Raw genomic sequence first — 15,666 nt, forward strand, 5'->3', positions numbered from 1 at the left:
AAAGGGTAAGGAGAGTTGTTAGACACAAAAGGGTAAGAGGGGTTAGGAGAAACACACTGGAGGATGAGGGGGTTTAAGAGACAATGGATAAGATGGTAGTTTAGGGGCACGCAAAGGTGACTTCTAAATTAACTATTTTGGATAAAATCAAAGCCAAATTGCTTTTTAGTTCCTGCACTTTGTGGTCTTGGTAGTTACAAGCTTCAGCATAGTCAACAATAGCCTGTTCAAGGTGTGTCATGAGTCCACCCAGCACATCAATAGCATGATGCATTTCAGTCAGACCAACCTAAATAATGGCTTGTACATTTGTAGCACTTTTACTGTTCTGTCCATTCTGTCTTTACTGTAATTCACCATGTATATTTTGTTGATGGCAAATAAGGACTACTCCGGTCATCGGATTTAATATTTGTGTTATCCCTTTTGCTTTTAGAACACATGGTAGTTTTGCTCTTGCCTGCCTTCTTTATTCTTTTTTTTGTAAATATAATTTTTATTGTCAAACGGGTCAAAATGAGACTCGCAGGTCTCCAGTTGCATATAAAACATTCGTTTAGGACACAACATGTGTCTGAGCATAAGAAAGTATAAGGTATTGCATCAAACTTACGAGGTTGGGCGCGCAGGCCCGTAACAACATCGGACTCGCAGGTCCTTAACCATATTAAGTGGTCCTGTCTAAGGGACCGGGCTCTGATGAAGTCTTCCAATTACAACTGTGTCAGAAATTAGGACGGGTTCTAACCTGTAACGTACATTTCGGGTCTTATGGACCCCGGAAGGTCCAGGAATGTCATACGAGAATAGTCACACTCTTTTGTAGCCTCACCCTGTCCCTGTCGGGTAACCGGCCTACTTAGGCCTTTAGTAGATGGTTAGGGCTCCGCACCTTCCTGGTCGGTGCGTATCAACTGGGACGGGAGTCGGGGAGGGGGGGATTGGGTTGGATAGGGAAGGAGGAATAGGGTTAGTATGTCGTCTCTGTGTCAGTCGGTCTTGGGCATGTAGGTGCTAGGGTCGTCAGTATCGTCTGGAATTCTGGTTTCGCTGTCGTCAGTATCCACTGCGTCCAGATGTCTAGGTATGTTTGTTGTTGCGGACCAGCCGCGTACATAGTGAGTTCCTCTATGGCTCTGAGGTCTTCCATTTGAGCAAACCAGAAGGGTAAGGACGGGGTCTCCTTCGTCTTCCAGTACCTTGGGATCGTCTGCTTAGCTATATTTATGATCCGGATCGTGAGTGATTTTTTATATTTGGATGTGGGGACATTTGTGTGGTGGAGCAGCATGGCTGCTGGTTCATATGGTGGGGGATTGTCCGAAAAGCGGGCAATGATAGCGTGAATTGTGTGCCAGAAGGGTTGTATCAGTTCGCAGTCCCACCAGAGATGTCTAAGTGTGCCTATTTCCTTTTCGCACCTCCAGCAGAGGCGAGATGCATTTGTGTCTATGTGGTGTGCTGTGGCCGGTGTGCGATACCAGCGTGTGAGCAGTTTATAGGCAGTCTCTTGGCTCTTGCTGAATATGGAGCAGTGGTGTATGATATTGCACATCTTCTCCCATTCCGGGGCGCTAAAGGTGCGTTTCAGGGATTCCTCCCATTTGCCCATGAAGTTCGGAGGTGTAGTTGGTGTGTGTGACTGGAGAAGGGAGTACAGATGCGATACCCCGTGTGGTAAGGGGTCCAGGTCAGAGCATAGTCGTTCAAAGACCGTGAGATCTCTGCCGAGTGCCTGGCCTTGTGGGAGTAACTTTACGAAATTACGCAACTGTTCATATTTAAAACGCGTTAGGAAGGGTTGGGAAGTCTCCCCACACATTTCTGTCAGGCTTTTCATCCCTCGTCTAGTGCAAATGTGTCGTAGGCGGGGCATGGGGTCATTCACTAGTGCCCTGAAGGCCCTCGGGTCCAAGCCCGGTTGGAAGTCTGGGTTATGAACTAGGGGTAGTAGTGGGGATGGGTATGTGGAGAGGGCATGTCGTCCGACACTGCCTCGCCACACCGTCAGTGTCGCTTTAGTGTAAACCGAGTATCGTGTTTCCTTCCCTGACCCCCTTGCGGGGAGCCACGGAAGGAGGGCGGCTGGTATGCCCGCGTCGCATTCCTCTGCTATTTTCCAGAGTTTGTGAACCCCCGGTTTGGACCACTCTACCACACGTTGCAGGTGACACGCTCTGTAGTATAGGGCAAAGTCTGGTAGGGCAAGACCGCCCTTGTCTTTGGGTTGTGTCAGTAAGGTATATTTAAGTCTGGGTCTCCTCCCGTCCCAAACGTAGGTCCCCAGTGCCCCTCGGAGTGCCGTGAAAAAGGAGGTGGGGATCACTATAGGTAGTGCCTGGATAAGGTAAAGCAGTCTCGGTAAGAAGTTCATCTTTACTACTTGCACCCTACCTAGCCAGGATATATGGGGATAGGCCCACTCCCTCATCTCCTTCCGAAACTGGGTCAGCAGGGGGGCGAAGTTGGCTGCGTATAAATTTGTCGTGTGCACTGTCAGCCAGGTGCCTAGGTAACGTATCTTGTCTGAAGCCCATTGGAAGTTGTGACTCCTACGCAGGTGGTCAGCTCTATGCGCGGGTACATTGATATTTAGTACATACGATTTGGAAAAGTTAATTTTCAAGCCCGAGAGGAACCCAAATGCCCGGAACGCCTGCACTAGGTTGGGTAGGGAGACCTCAGGGTTGGTGATAAAGAATAGCAGGTCGTCCGCATATGCGGCTATTTTGTGATGTGTATCTCCTGTATAGAGGCCGGTGATGTCAGGGTGGCATCTGATGGTGTTTAAGAATGGCTCCAGGGCCAGCACAAATAGTAACGGGGAGAGGGGGCAGCCCTGGCGTGTGCCATTGTGTATCGGAAAGGCATCTGTTAGTACCCCGTTGACCAACACGTGCGCGGTTGGCTTGGAGTAAAGGGCTCCAATCCATCCCCGGAGGTGTGGTCCCAGGCCCATATGTGTCAGCGTCCGGAACATATATTCCCAGTTGACCCTGTCAAAGGCCTTCTCCGCGTCTGTAGAGAGCAGGAGAAGGCCCGAGTCCGTTCCAGATGTCCTGTGCATAAGCGTGAGGGCCCTAATGGTGTTATCCCGGGCCTCCCGACCCAGCACGAACCCCACCTGGTCCGCGTGTACCAGATTGGGCACATGTGTTTGGAGCCTGGTCGCCAGGACCTTTGCGAGAAGTTTAAGATCTGTGTTGATAAGGGAGATAGGCCGGTAGCTCCCGCAGTGCTCCCGGTCCTTTCCCTCCTTAGGGATGATGGTGATGTGTGCGGTGAGTGCCTGCTCGGGGAGATCGTGTCCCTCTCTGATTGCATTAAACATGTCCACTAACGGGGGGTACAGTATGTCTGCGAATCTCTTATAGTATTTTAGGGGCAATCCATCGGGGCCCGGGCTCCTCCCGGGCTTAGAGCTCTTGATCGCAAGCGCAAGTTCCTCAGGGGTAATGGGTTCATCCAGCTGATCCGTTATGTCTGTTGGTAGGGAGGGGATTGTATGGGCCGAGAGGTATTCGTCTATAGAGTCCCGGAGTCTGTGGGAGTGTGAGTCTGTGTGCGGTCGCGGAATCGCGTAAAGTTCCTGGTAGTATGCCCTAATGATCTCCTGGATCTTAGCGGGGTGCCTGTGTAGGGTTCCCCCCTTGTCCCGGATGCGGTCTATGTAAGTGTCTTGTCTCTTTTTATTGAGCATGCGTGCTAACAGTTTCCCACTCTTGTTGCCATTTACGTGGAAGAAAGCCCTGTTGCGCAATGCATCCCTGTGGTATTGGGAGTGTAGGAGTGTTGTCAGTTCTCTCCGTAAAGTAAGCAGTGTTGCCTGGTGCGTGGGGAGTTGTAGACGTTTATTGAGTGTATCAAGGTGGTGTATGTCCGCTAGTATTGAGGCCATGCGGGCCTCCCTCTGTCTCTTGAGAAGTGTGCCCTTTTGTATGAAATGCCCCCTAACAACGCTTTTGTGTGCCTCCCATCGTATGGTGGGGGGCGTTTGATTTCCATTGTGTGTGAAGTATTCTTGCAGTGTAGTTTCTATGTCGGCCGTTAGTTCTGGCTTGGCCAGTAGGGCCTCATTTAACCTCCATTTGGAGATCGTGGGTCTGAATAGTGGGGACTTCAGGGTGACCGACACCGGTGCATGGTCTGACCATGTAGCAGTGCCCTGGTCAGCCCGAAGTGCCAGCGGTAGGTAGTATTGTGGCATGAAGAGGTAGTCGATTCGGGTGTAGGAGTTATGGGGATGTGAGTAAAAAGTGTAATCCCTTTCATCGGGATGTAGGGCTCTCCAGCAGTCCACGAGCCTTTCTCTCGCCAAAAGGGCTCTGATTGCTGTGAGATGTTGGGTGGGGACGTGAGAGCGGCCCAGGGAGGAGTCCCATTTGGGATCCAGAGCCACGTTAAGGTCTACCCCCAGCACCTGTACTCCCTCTGTGAAACTCCTAAGGGTGCGGAGTGTCCGGGCCAAGAAGCGATATTGTCTACAATTTGGGGCGTAGATGTTGGCAAAAGTGTACATGGAGCCTGCTATCTCCCCCTTTATAAAAGTGTATCGTCCCTCTGGGTCGGTCAACACCCCCTTTTCTTTAAACGGAATGCGTTTGTGGAGCAGTATTGCCGTCCCCCTTGATTTCCCACCTTGGAAGTCACTGTAGTATCCGATGGGGTAGTGCTGGTTGGTCAGTGTTGGTCGTGATCCCAGTCTGAAATGTGTCTCTTGTAGAAACACTATGGACGCCTTATGGGAGAGGAAATCCCTCAAGGCTCCCGATCTTTTCTCGGGTTTGTTTAAACCTCTAGCATTGAGGGAGAGAACCGTTATGGGGGCTGGGGCAGTGGACATGGTCGATCCCTGTCAGTCAGGTATAGATGTGCAGTCTCGTCCGTCCGGCGGTCAAGTGCTTGGACGGGGTAAGGGGGGTATAGGGAAGTGTAGGGTAGTAGGGGTGGGAAGGGTCAGGGGTAGAATATATACAGTCGCTGTAAACAGCGGCGTTGGAAAAGAGCGTCGGGGGGCTGGGGCCCCTCCGGCCGTTAACGGGCGGAGGGGAACCGCTCACCTGATTTTTGTCGCTCACTCCAGTAGGGCAGTCGAAGGAGTCCCGGAATTCCCAAGTGGGCAGGGCCCAGGGGACCAAGTGCGCTCGCTAATCGGTCGTCGCTGACCACTATGGCCTCTCGGGGCTCCACCCAGTCAGGACCTTCCGTCTCCCCGGCTTACGGCACTATCTATTAAGGAATGAAACATAGTTATCAACCTCACCTTAAAAGAACAGTAATAACTTCAACAAGGATATCAGCCATAGGAAATAAACAATTCAACAATTTAACATGGGTCCCATTTGTACCTTCACCGTGTAGGTCACCTAGTGGCCTGTCACGGGACCCTCCCCCCACCCACATCTCCATTCCCTCCCAATCTCTCATCACCCTAATGGCAATTCCCACCCTCTCTCCGCTTTCCCTCACCCCTGTGGGTGAGATCCGGTCTCGGTGGCGTGTGTCTGGAAGTTGGTATTGTGGGGTCTAACCATCGGGCGGTTGGGGCACATTTATTCTCCACATGGGCATAAGGCCCCTCATGCGACTCTCGCCCACGATAATAAAGCAGGTTAATAGTATCCCCCCCTCCCCCCCCCGGGTTAGCCCCCCCATACACTTAGGTGTTCCCTAGGATGCCCTCCCTCCCCCTTATCTGGAGCCGCAGCTCTAGCAATACTTGCTGTGTCGAGAAGTCACGGCAGTGTCCATTTAGTGGTGGGGCCTCAGGGGTACCCCAGTGTAAAGTCCAGAGTTCGTGACATGCCTATGGTATCAGGGTAACAGTTCCAAGGTCTAGACTTCGAGCAGGCATGGCAGCTTTCAGTTGGGCATCCCCACTGGTCTAGTCGTCTGTGTGCGAGGTGGCCTCAGTCTCTGGGGTCGGGGACCCATACTTTGTGGTCTGGGGGTGAAGGTGTAAAAGTTCAGCGGGTTCGGCCAGGGTAGTGTCTCCGGTGGCAGGTGCAGCTCCTTCTGGAGAGCCTGGGTATCTTCTTCCCCTAGGACCATGAAGGGGCCGTTAGGAGTCGCAACTTGCAGTCCTGTGGGAAAACACCAGCGGTACCGCAGCTGGGCGGTTTGTAGCTGCCTGGTTAGGGGCTTCATTGCTCTTCTGTATGCCAGGGTTGCTGGAGATAGATCGGGGAACAGGTGGATCTCCGAACCTTCTAATAGAATTTTTTCTGCGGTTCTGGCTTTGCGAAGGATCTCCTCTTTCAGGGGAAAGCTCTCCAGACAGCAGATGATGTCGCGGGATGGGCCTTCAGGGGGTCCCTGGGGCCTAAGTGCGCGGTGTGCACGTACAAAGCCTATAGGCGTTTGAAGCGGACGGGCCAGCAGTCTGTTAAATAGATCCGACAAGGTGGCTTGAATAGGGGTGTTCTTGTCCAACCCCTCAGGTACCCCCCTGATGCGGATGTTCTGTCTCCTACCCCTGTTATCTAAGTCCTCAATATGCAATGCCATTTGCTGTAGTACCTTCGTATGAGACTGCAGCATGTCAGTGTTTGCTGCCTGAGATGCAGACATGTGGTCACTGTCTGCCTCGAGCTGGGCCACTCTCTGGCTGAGGCCCTGTATCTCCTCTCGCAGTGCATGGAGCTCTGTAGTGATGGAGGTGTGGAGTTCAGCATTAGCCTGTTTCAGGTCTGCTTTCGTGGGTAATTGCTGGAGTATGGACATCAGTTCAGGGGTGAAGGATTGGGAGTTTGTTGGTGCATGTTCTCCCTGTGGGGACCGTGGGCGGGGAAAGCCCGAGGCCGTGGAGTCAGTTGAGGCCTGGTGGTCCGGGTCCGCCTGTGCCACGAGGTATTGCTTCATGGAGGGGTTCGGAGCACTTTTCAGGGTGTCCGCGGGTCTTTGGGCACTCGATGTGCGGTGAGTCTTCCCCATTATGAGCGTTTGGCTGTGCGGTCGGTGAGGTTTAGTGCTAGGCCGGCGGGGAGCTCACGGTTTAGGCAGCCATGTTCGCGGACCTCCAAGCCACGCCCCGCCTTCTTTATTCTTTGTTGGTCCATTGTTGATCAAAAATGGCGATGATGATGATAATAATAATAATAATAAGTAGTAACATTTGTACGCTTTATTGGTGTGATTGACTTCTGTATCATTACAAATGCTCAATGGTCAGGACAGCACCCTCAGTAAAAGGCACTGCTATCCACTCAACTTATGTCCGATGCAGCCTAACATTTAAAACTTCAAGTAATACACTTTTAAATAAATGTAGCTTTCTAAGGAAGGAGGAAAGGTGCAAAAAATATTTAACAAGGTTGTCCTAAGACCACCTATTTAAAGAGAATATAGTTTCCATATAAAGCAAAAAAGAAAGGATGACAACTCCTGAGTTGTCAATGAAAACAGACAAAAACTTAAAAAGACTCGATAACTGGCCCTTTGGTACATAGTTTCCATATAGTTAACAAATTAGTCAGGGAGACTTTAAAATCCTTGCCTACAGTAATCCAATGCGTTAGGTCAGGGGTCCTCAAACTTCGGCCCCCCAGATGTTGCTGAACTACAACTATCATGATTCTTTGAATTACATAGATAGCCAGAGAATCATGGGAGTTGTAGTTCAGCAACATCGGGGGGGCCGGAGTTTGAAGACCCCTGCATTAGGTGGAGGAGGGGTAGCCAGGATTGTATCTTCCTCACAGTTATAATGTTACTTTTTTCCTATCATTTCGGTACCTGTTAATGTTTGTTATTGGCTAAGCCAGTGGTTCACAACCCAATCCTCATGGCCCACCAACAGTCCATGATTTATGTATTTGCCTTTTTTATTCATATGGAGATACTGACAAAACCTGGCCTGTTGGTGGTCCATGAGGACTTGTTTGGGGACCGGTGGGCTAAGCAACTCTTTAACTTGTTGGTTCTATGCCGTTCATGTGGACAGAGTGGGCCTAGTTGGAAAACAAAATTTCATTTAAAACCAAAACCAACAAAAAAAAATCCAAAGGAAGCCATTCGGCAAGCTAGTTGAAACTGCACTGACAGAGTATTTTCATTCATTTGCTTTCATGAATAAAACTATTTGTGATTTATTATCTACATAGCTCGCAGATTTTTCTTATTTGTGCATAAACTGCCAAAAAAGAAAATAGAAAATACAATAAAATAATGGCACCATAAATAAATTGCACATAAAATAGCATGTTTAAAAAAACAAAAAAAAAACACAATGCTGTGTTTTTAGAGCAATTGCGTAATTTATTAACAATTTGCTATTTTATTCATACATTTCTACTAGACTTAAATGTAAAAGAATGTCACCTCTTTGCTTTCACCCATTTTGGAATGCATTAAAGCACCACTTTAGTGCCAGGAAAACAAACTCGTTTTCCTGGCAATATGGTGTTAATAAGTCCCCCCCACCCTCATGGCCCCCCTCTCGCCGGGCTATAGGGGGAGGAAGGGCTTAATCACTTACCTTTCTCCAATGCCGGGCTCCCTTGGCGCTGGGGACTCTCCTCCCTCTTTCGACGAATGCGCATGCGCGGCAAGAGCATGAAAACTGCTCTGAAACTGCTATGTTTACAGCTGCAGGGTTAACCCTAGATGGACCTGGCACCCAGACCACTTCATTGAGCTGAAGTGGTCTGGGTGCCTATAGTGGTCCTTAAATGTTTGCATCCCTTACAGGCATATGTATAATTCATAAAAAAAAATATGTGTAATCCTTTAAATATTCACCACTGTGTAATTTGTTGTGTCTATATAAACAAATGATAAGAGAAATAAAAGGTGATATAAATATAGCGATGAGTATATTTCATGTCATCTTGAAAAAAGTCAAAGCAGTACATTAAAACAATGTTCCCTCCAGCTGTTTGTCACCTGTTCTACGCACAAGGGAGCTGCGTGACAACTCTGCATTAAATGAATGAAAACAGACGGACTGCAGCAAGGATAGATACAGCACAGCTCTATTAACAATTGTTTCTGATAATGTTTCTAGGGAGAGAAAGCATTAACTCCTCACAGCCAGGGAATCACTGCAGCTCATTCTTCACCAGCAGAGAAAATATTAATTAACTCTGAAAACAGTAATGTACAGCTGTATGCAAAAGCAAGAATTAGGGAGGTAATAAATGTGTGCAAGCAAACAGAAAAATGTTCAGTAACACAATGCACTAAAACACAATTAATACTATGAAGATTCATTTTGGCTCAACATGCATTCTTGACTCTTGTACTTCGAACCCTTCATAAAAGCAAATGGTTAATCCTTTCTTGCATAAAAGTATACTAATAAAAAGTGTGTATGTAAACATTACTAGTTAAAAACAAACAAGAAACAAACAAAGAAAACAATACAAATTCTTAAAATCAGTTAAATAATTACAAAATAAATGTTATAGCATTGCTCTAGCAATGGAAAATGACTTTAAAAATAAAAAAGGTGGACAAACTGAAATGCCAGTTTCTAGATTTTAGAGTGAAATGGCACAGCAGCTTACGAGATAGCTACTGCGGAAAATTTCCAATGACATGCAGAACGATGACTGAGAATAGGGTAAATCCCATGCACACTCAGTCAGAGTATTAACCTGTACCGGGCTGCAGGATAAGGCAAAGGTCATGCTCTAACATTATACCCCCTGCATAGTGCTATTGAATATATTAAAGAGTAAAAAAGCTTTGTAATACAGTATTTATAGGGGAATCCACACAGACAATTTTGTGAATGAATAAAATGCCCTTACCAAGAAATTCTGTGGCTGCTGAGATGCTCAGTTGAAGAGGAGTCTGTATGAATAAACCTGGTACTCCGTTAGCAAGAATCAAGGATTAAAGGGGAGGAGGGATAATGTTTTTCCACTGCATGGTTACTAAGCAGCGTTTAGAGAGGAGGATGGAATGAGACACATAACATACAATACCTCTACAGGACTTGCTTTCTTTATTTGTATGCAAGAGGTGTATCACTTTGAAAAAAAAAAACATAGGCTTATACCCACAGCAATAAGTAACACTGTACAGTACATCCATATTGGTGTGTATTCTATTTCACTGGTAATGTCCCTACTGCTTAGAAGCAAGGGTTTTGGTAACGTTCCGGTGCCTAACAGCAGGTATTACATTTAAAAAAAATAATAAAAATCCCAAATCACTTCAAATGTACTCCGTTCATACTCAATGAGTGTACATGTGATCCATGTTCAACTTCTGTGGCAACCGACACATTTTGAGCAAATTAATAAGACAAGACATATCAGAATTGCAGTTACAATAGTAAATCTTGCTATAATTGTCTCGAAAAGAAAAAAAATATGCCTGTGAATTAAAAAAGGAAAATGTAATATGTAAAGTACAATGAAGAAGCTACTACCACTATGTGTGGGTGCTTCTACACTTGCACTGTACACTAGAGTCTAGTCCACACTCTAGAGTTTAGAGTGTGGAGTAGACGCTAGTATACAGTGCAATATGTAAGTAAGTAGTTAAAAAACGAAATCACACAAAACTACAGTGGAGAGTGTTTCTGGTTGATGGATTACAAGGTAAAACTCGCCAGGAAAGATTAAAGGATCTTAACATGTATAGCTTGGAGGAAAGACGAGACAGGGGTAATATGATAGAAACATTTAAATACATAAAGGTAATCAACACAGTAAAGGAGAAGACTAGATTTAACCCCTTAAGGACGGAGTCAAATGTACAAGTTGTGATAAAAGCAAAACGTAAACAAACCACAGAATTTGACTCTATGTCTGTTCAACTATAATTTACCTCTTTCATACCCAGTCTTTTTTTTTCAAATAAAAACTGTACTTTTACTGATAATATTATTGTCAGTGTATAGTTTACTGCCCTGAAACACTCCTAGTTCTAATCAGTGATGTCTCACAAGCGCCACGGTACCCCCCATGTATAGGTTTTATGTTTTTTTTTAAAGTTACAGGGTCATATATAAACGGCTTATCCATATATGCTTTTTCACAATGAAATTGGTTTGCTGTGTCTAGGCTGCCTTTGAGACCGTATGGAAGCCAAGAAATGAAAATTACCACTTAATGGCATACCATTTGAAAAGGTAGACATCCCAAGGTATTCAAAATGGGGTATGGCCAATCTTTTGTAGTAGCCACTTGGGCACAAATGCTAGCCAAAGTTAGTGTTTTTTTTTTTGTTTTTTTTGCATTTTTCACATAAAAACTGTACTTTTATTGATAATATTAAAATCAGTATATAGTTTACTGCCCTGAAACACTCCTAGTTCTGTTCAGTGATGTCTCACGAGCGCCACGGTACCCCCTATGTATAGGTTTTATGCGGTTTTTGAACGTTACAGGGTCATATATACGGCTTATCAATGAAATTTGTCAGATTAATTTGCTGTGTCTAGGCTGCCTTTGAGACTGTATGGCAGCCAAGAAATGAAAATTACCCCTTAATGGCATACCATTTGAAAAAGTAGACATCCCAAGGTATTCAAAATGGGGTATGGTCAATATTTTGTAGTAGCCACTTGGGCACAAATGCTAGCCAAAGTTAGTGTTCCGTGTTTTTTTTTGCGTTTTTCACATAAAAACTGTACTTTTACTGAGAATATTAACATCAGTATATAGTTTACTGCCCTGAAACCCTCCTAGTTCTGTTCAGTGATGTCTCACGAGCGCCACGGTACCCCCCATGTATAGGTTTTATGTTTTTTTTTAAAGTTACAGGGTCATATTTTCGGCTTATCCATTTATGTTTTTTCACAATGGAATTTGTCAGATTAGATTGCTGTGTATAGGCTGCCTTTGAGACCGTATGGCAGCCAAGAAATGAAAATTACCCCTTAATGGCATACCATTTGAAAAAGAAGACATCCCAAGGTATTCAAAATTGGGTATGGCCAGTCTTTTGTAGTAGCCATTTGGGCACAAATGCTTGCCAAAGTTAGTGTTCCGTGTTTTTTTTTGCGTTTTTCACATAAAAACTGTCCTTTTACTGAGAATATTATTGACAGTATATAGTTTACTGACCTGAAACACTCCTAGTTCTGTTCAGTGATGTCTCACGAGCGCCATGGTACCCCCCATGTATAGGTTTTATGGGGTTTTGGAAAGTTACAGGGTCAAATATACGCTTGTCCATTTTTGGTTTCACACATTGAAAATTGGCAAAGCGATTTTCTGGGCCTATCTTGCCTTTGAGAGAGCATTATTGCAACAAAGCCTCACAATTTTTTTTAACATTGTCTCCTGAATATAACAGTACCCCCATATACCGGATTTTCTGTTTTTTTGGGAAGTCACAGGGACAAATATATTAGATGTCCATTTCAAAGTTGGAAATTTGACAAGGTGATTTCCTGGGCCTATTTCGCCTTTGAGAGAGCATGGCAGCCTGGGTAATAACATTTCCACTATTATGGCATACCATTTTCAAAAGTAGGCAACCCAGAGTATTTAAAATGGTGCATTTTATGATGTTTGGTCGAACCACTTTATCAGAAATGAAGGGCCCACATAGCGGTAATAGTTTTATTTGTGTATTTTTTTTTTTCCCACACATGAACTCACTTTTCACAGGACATTTCTTATTCCTGGTATGAGTTATTGCAACAAAGCCTCACTATTTTCTTTTAACATTGTCTCCTGAATATAACAGTACCCCCATGTACCGGATTTTCAGTTTTTTTGGGGAAGTCACAGGGACAAATATATTAGATGTCCATTTCAAAGTTGGAAATTTGACAAAGTGATCTGCTGGGCCTATGTGCCTATTTAGAGAGCATGGTAGCCTGGGTAATAACATTTCCACCGTTATGGCATACCATTTTCAAAAGTAGGCAACCCAGAGTACAACAAATGGCAGACCTTGAGATGTTTGGTCTAGCCATTTTGACAGAAATGATGGGCCCATGTAGCAATTTCTACTTTTATTTTTGTCTTTTTAATCACATAAATTGCATTTTCACTAGAAATGTCATAATCCTGGTATTAGTTAGTGCACTAAAACCTCAGTATTTTGATTTAACACTGTCTTCTGAATATAATGATACCTACATGTACAATGTTTCCAGCTTTTTAGTATATCACAGGAATAGTACAGTACCCCCACATACAATCTGATCTGAAGGCAGAGAGAGGCAGATAGATCTTTGACTCAGATACTGTAGCATTAACCCTGTGATTAGTTTTTTGCTTTTTTTTGAGAAGGCACATTTCAAGTACTACAAATGTAGTATTTTGAGTTGTTTGGTGTAGCCACTTTAGAATGGCTAGCATAAACAGGGACAGGCCAAGGTCAGGGGAATCCAGAAATCAGAGTAGTCGGTAAAACAAGCCAATGGGTCGGTACAGGCAGCTAACGAAGCATAGTCAGGACAAGCCGAGGTCAGGGAATCCAGGGAAATCAAGCAAACAGAGTGATTTAGTAGTTCAGCTCTGTATGGTAGACTTTGAAACAGTCTGTTATGCAGAGGGCGGGTAGGGATGGACAGGAGGGGCAATAATAACTGGAGTCCTTTCGGACTCCTCTTTTCCAGCAAATGCGGCAAATATAATTTGAGACAAAATTTGGACCATAAACTCTAGAAATGGGCATGGTCTACCTATGGCTTCCTTTTTATAAAGCACATAGGCATCGAAAATTGCAATCTGGGTTATGTAGATTGCAATTTTCTTGTACCAGGTCCTACTCTTCCGGTTCACCAGATAGGGCTGTATGCACTGATCAGCCAAGTCTACTCCCCCCATAAACTTGCTGTAGTCTACAATGCACTTCGGCTTCTCCAGCTGCTCAGTTCCACCTCTCACAGACACTGGCACTGAAGTTTCGTTGTGCATTGTAGACAACATGTACACATCTTTTCTATCGGTGAAGCGAAGGGCAAGCAACTCATCCTGGCGGAGCGCTGAAAGGTAGCCTCTACTGCGTCTACCTCTTGCCAGGGTTTGGGGGAAACCTCTACGATTCTTACGCACTGTGCCACAGGCTACGGTCTCAAAGCAAAATAGAGTTTTAAATAACTCTATGCTTGTGTAATAGTTGTCAACCCATAGCCTGTATCCCTTATTTAACAAGGGAAGGATTAGGTCCCATACTATCTTGCCACATGTACCCACAGAATCAAGGCATCCTGGTGGGTCAAGATGGCTATCCTTCCCCTGATAAATACGAAACGCCCATGTATATCCAGATTTTGATTCACACAATTTATAAAATTTTACACCGTATCGGGACCGTTTAGAAGGGATATACTGTTTAAAAAGTAATCTACCCTTAAATTTCATTAAGGACTCATCTATACAAATATTTTCTTCAGGGACATAATTTTGGGAGAATTTGTTCAATTAGGGGCCGAATTTTGTACAGCCTGTCAAACAATGGGTCGTTTCTTGGGGGGCACAGTGTGTTGTCGTTGAAGTGGAGAAAAACGCAGCAGCTGCTCATAGCGATCCCTCTTCATAACCCCAGGGAAAAGAGGGGTCGCCAGGATGGGGTGCTTGTACCAGTAGGACCTGATACTCGGCTTTTTGACAATGCCCAACTAGAGTTAGGGCACAAAATTTGCGCATTTCTGCGAGATCCGTGGGGTGCCACATATTACGCCGATTGTAATGTGACCCCGGATTTGCAGTCAGATATTGGTTGGCAAATAAATTGGTTTGCTCAACCAATAACTGAAATACTTCCTTTGACATAAACAAATCAAAATATTTTAGGGGCTCCCAAGCATCCACCATAAGCGTGATGCCAGGGGTCGCCGTAAATGGGGGAATATCTGGGGCGTTCAGGTTTGGGGGCACCCAGTCTCCATCTGGCATTGGGGTTGCTGAGCGTCCTCTTGTTGGTGGTGGGACACCATCACTAGAGGAGTCAGTCATAGCCTCAATGTCAGAGGCAGTGATAGTGTCACTGTCTTGCAGAGTGTCACTATCACTGCCTGCCAGAATGGCGTACGCCTCCTCGGCCGAGTAGCGACATGCCATTCTAGGGGGGACTACTCAATAATTAATAAAAAGGGGGGAAATTACTAAATTCCTACCTGCCTAACACCCTACTACCCACCCTCAAAAACCCACAAAAAATAAAATAAATGTACTGATCGCAGTTTAGGCTGCAGTGACCAGTACAGAAAGGGTTCATTTTTATTTTATTTTTTGTTTTTTTAATAAAAATAACCCCCCAAAAAAGTCAGCCTGATCAGAGAGCCCTCTGATCACAGTGATCACTGGTACAATACTGTACAGTAGCGATACTGTACAGTACAGTGATCACGGCAGCGGGGAAAGAGTTAAGGGAGATTTGGGTTGCTGCGGCTGACAAAGGGTCAAAAAAATTTAAAAAAAAATGTTGACCCTAAAAAAAAAAAATGAATAGTACAAATGTACTAAGATCCCTAAACAGGCTGATCACAGTGTTAAATGCTGTGACCAGCACTGGAAGGGTTAATTTTTCTTTTTTTTTTACTTTTTTTTTTTTTTTTTAACAATTCTCTCTCCACAGGACTCTCCAGCAAAGTGAGATCGAAGTGAGGAGAGGGGCAGAGACAATGTGTCAGCCAGTGATTTAAAATCATTGGCTGACACATTGTAACAGTGATCGCAGTGACTGGCTGTCACTGCGATCACAAACTGCAGATCACCACGGATTGGCCACAGGAGACCTGCCTGGGTTGCC

The 15,666-nt window shown here is 45.2% G+C and overlaps 1 protein-coding gene across 1 annotated transcript in view; it reads right to left on the minus strand.

The window, feature by feature from the left end:
* The window catches only part of CAMK1G (calcium/calmodulin dependent protein kinase IG), a 69,068-nt gene extending 59,239 nt beyond the window's left edge, over nucleotides 1-9,829 (minus strand). Inside the window, exon 1 of the mRNA XM_063450952.1 lies at nucleotides 9,753-9,829. The gene's annotated coding sequence lies outside the window, so the exon portion shown is untranslated. The remainder of the gene's footprint in view (nucleotides 1-9,752) is intronic.
* Nucleotides 9,830-15,666: the final 5,837 nt, after the last annotated feature.

Source organism: Pelobates fuscus, chromosome 1, assembly GCF_036172605.1.
Source record: "Pelobates fuscus isolate aPelFus1 chromosome 1, aPelFus1.pri, whole genome shotgun sequence".
In the NCBI taxonomy this organism is placed as follows: Eukaryota; Metazoa; Chordata; class Amphibia; order Anura; family Pelobatidae; genus Pelobates; species Pelobates fuscus.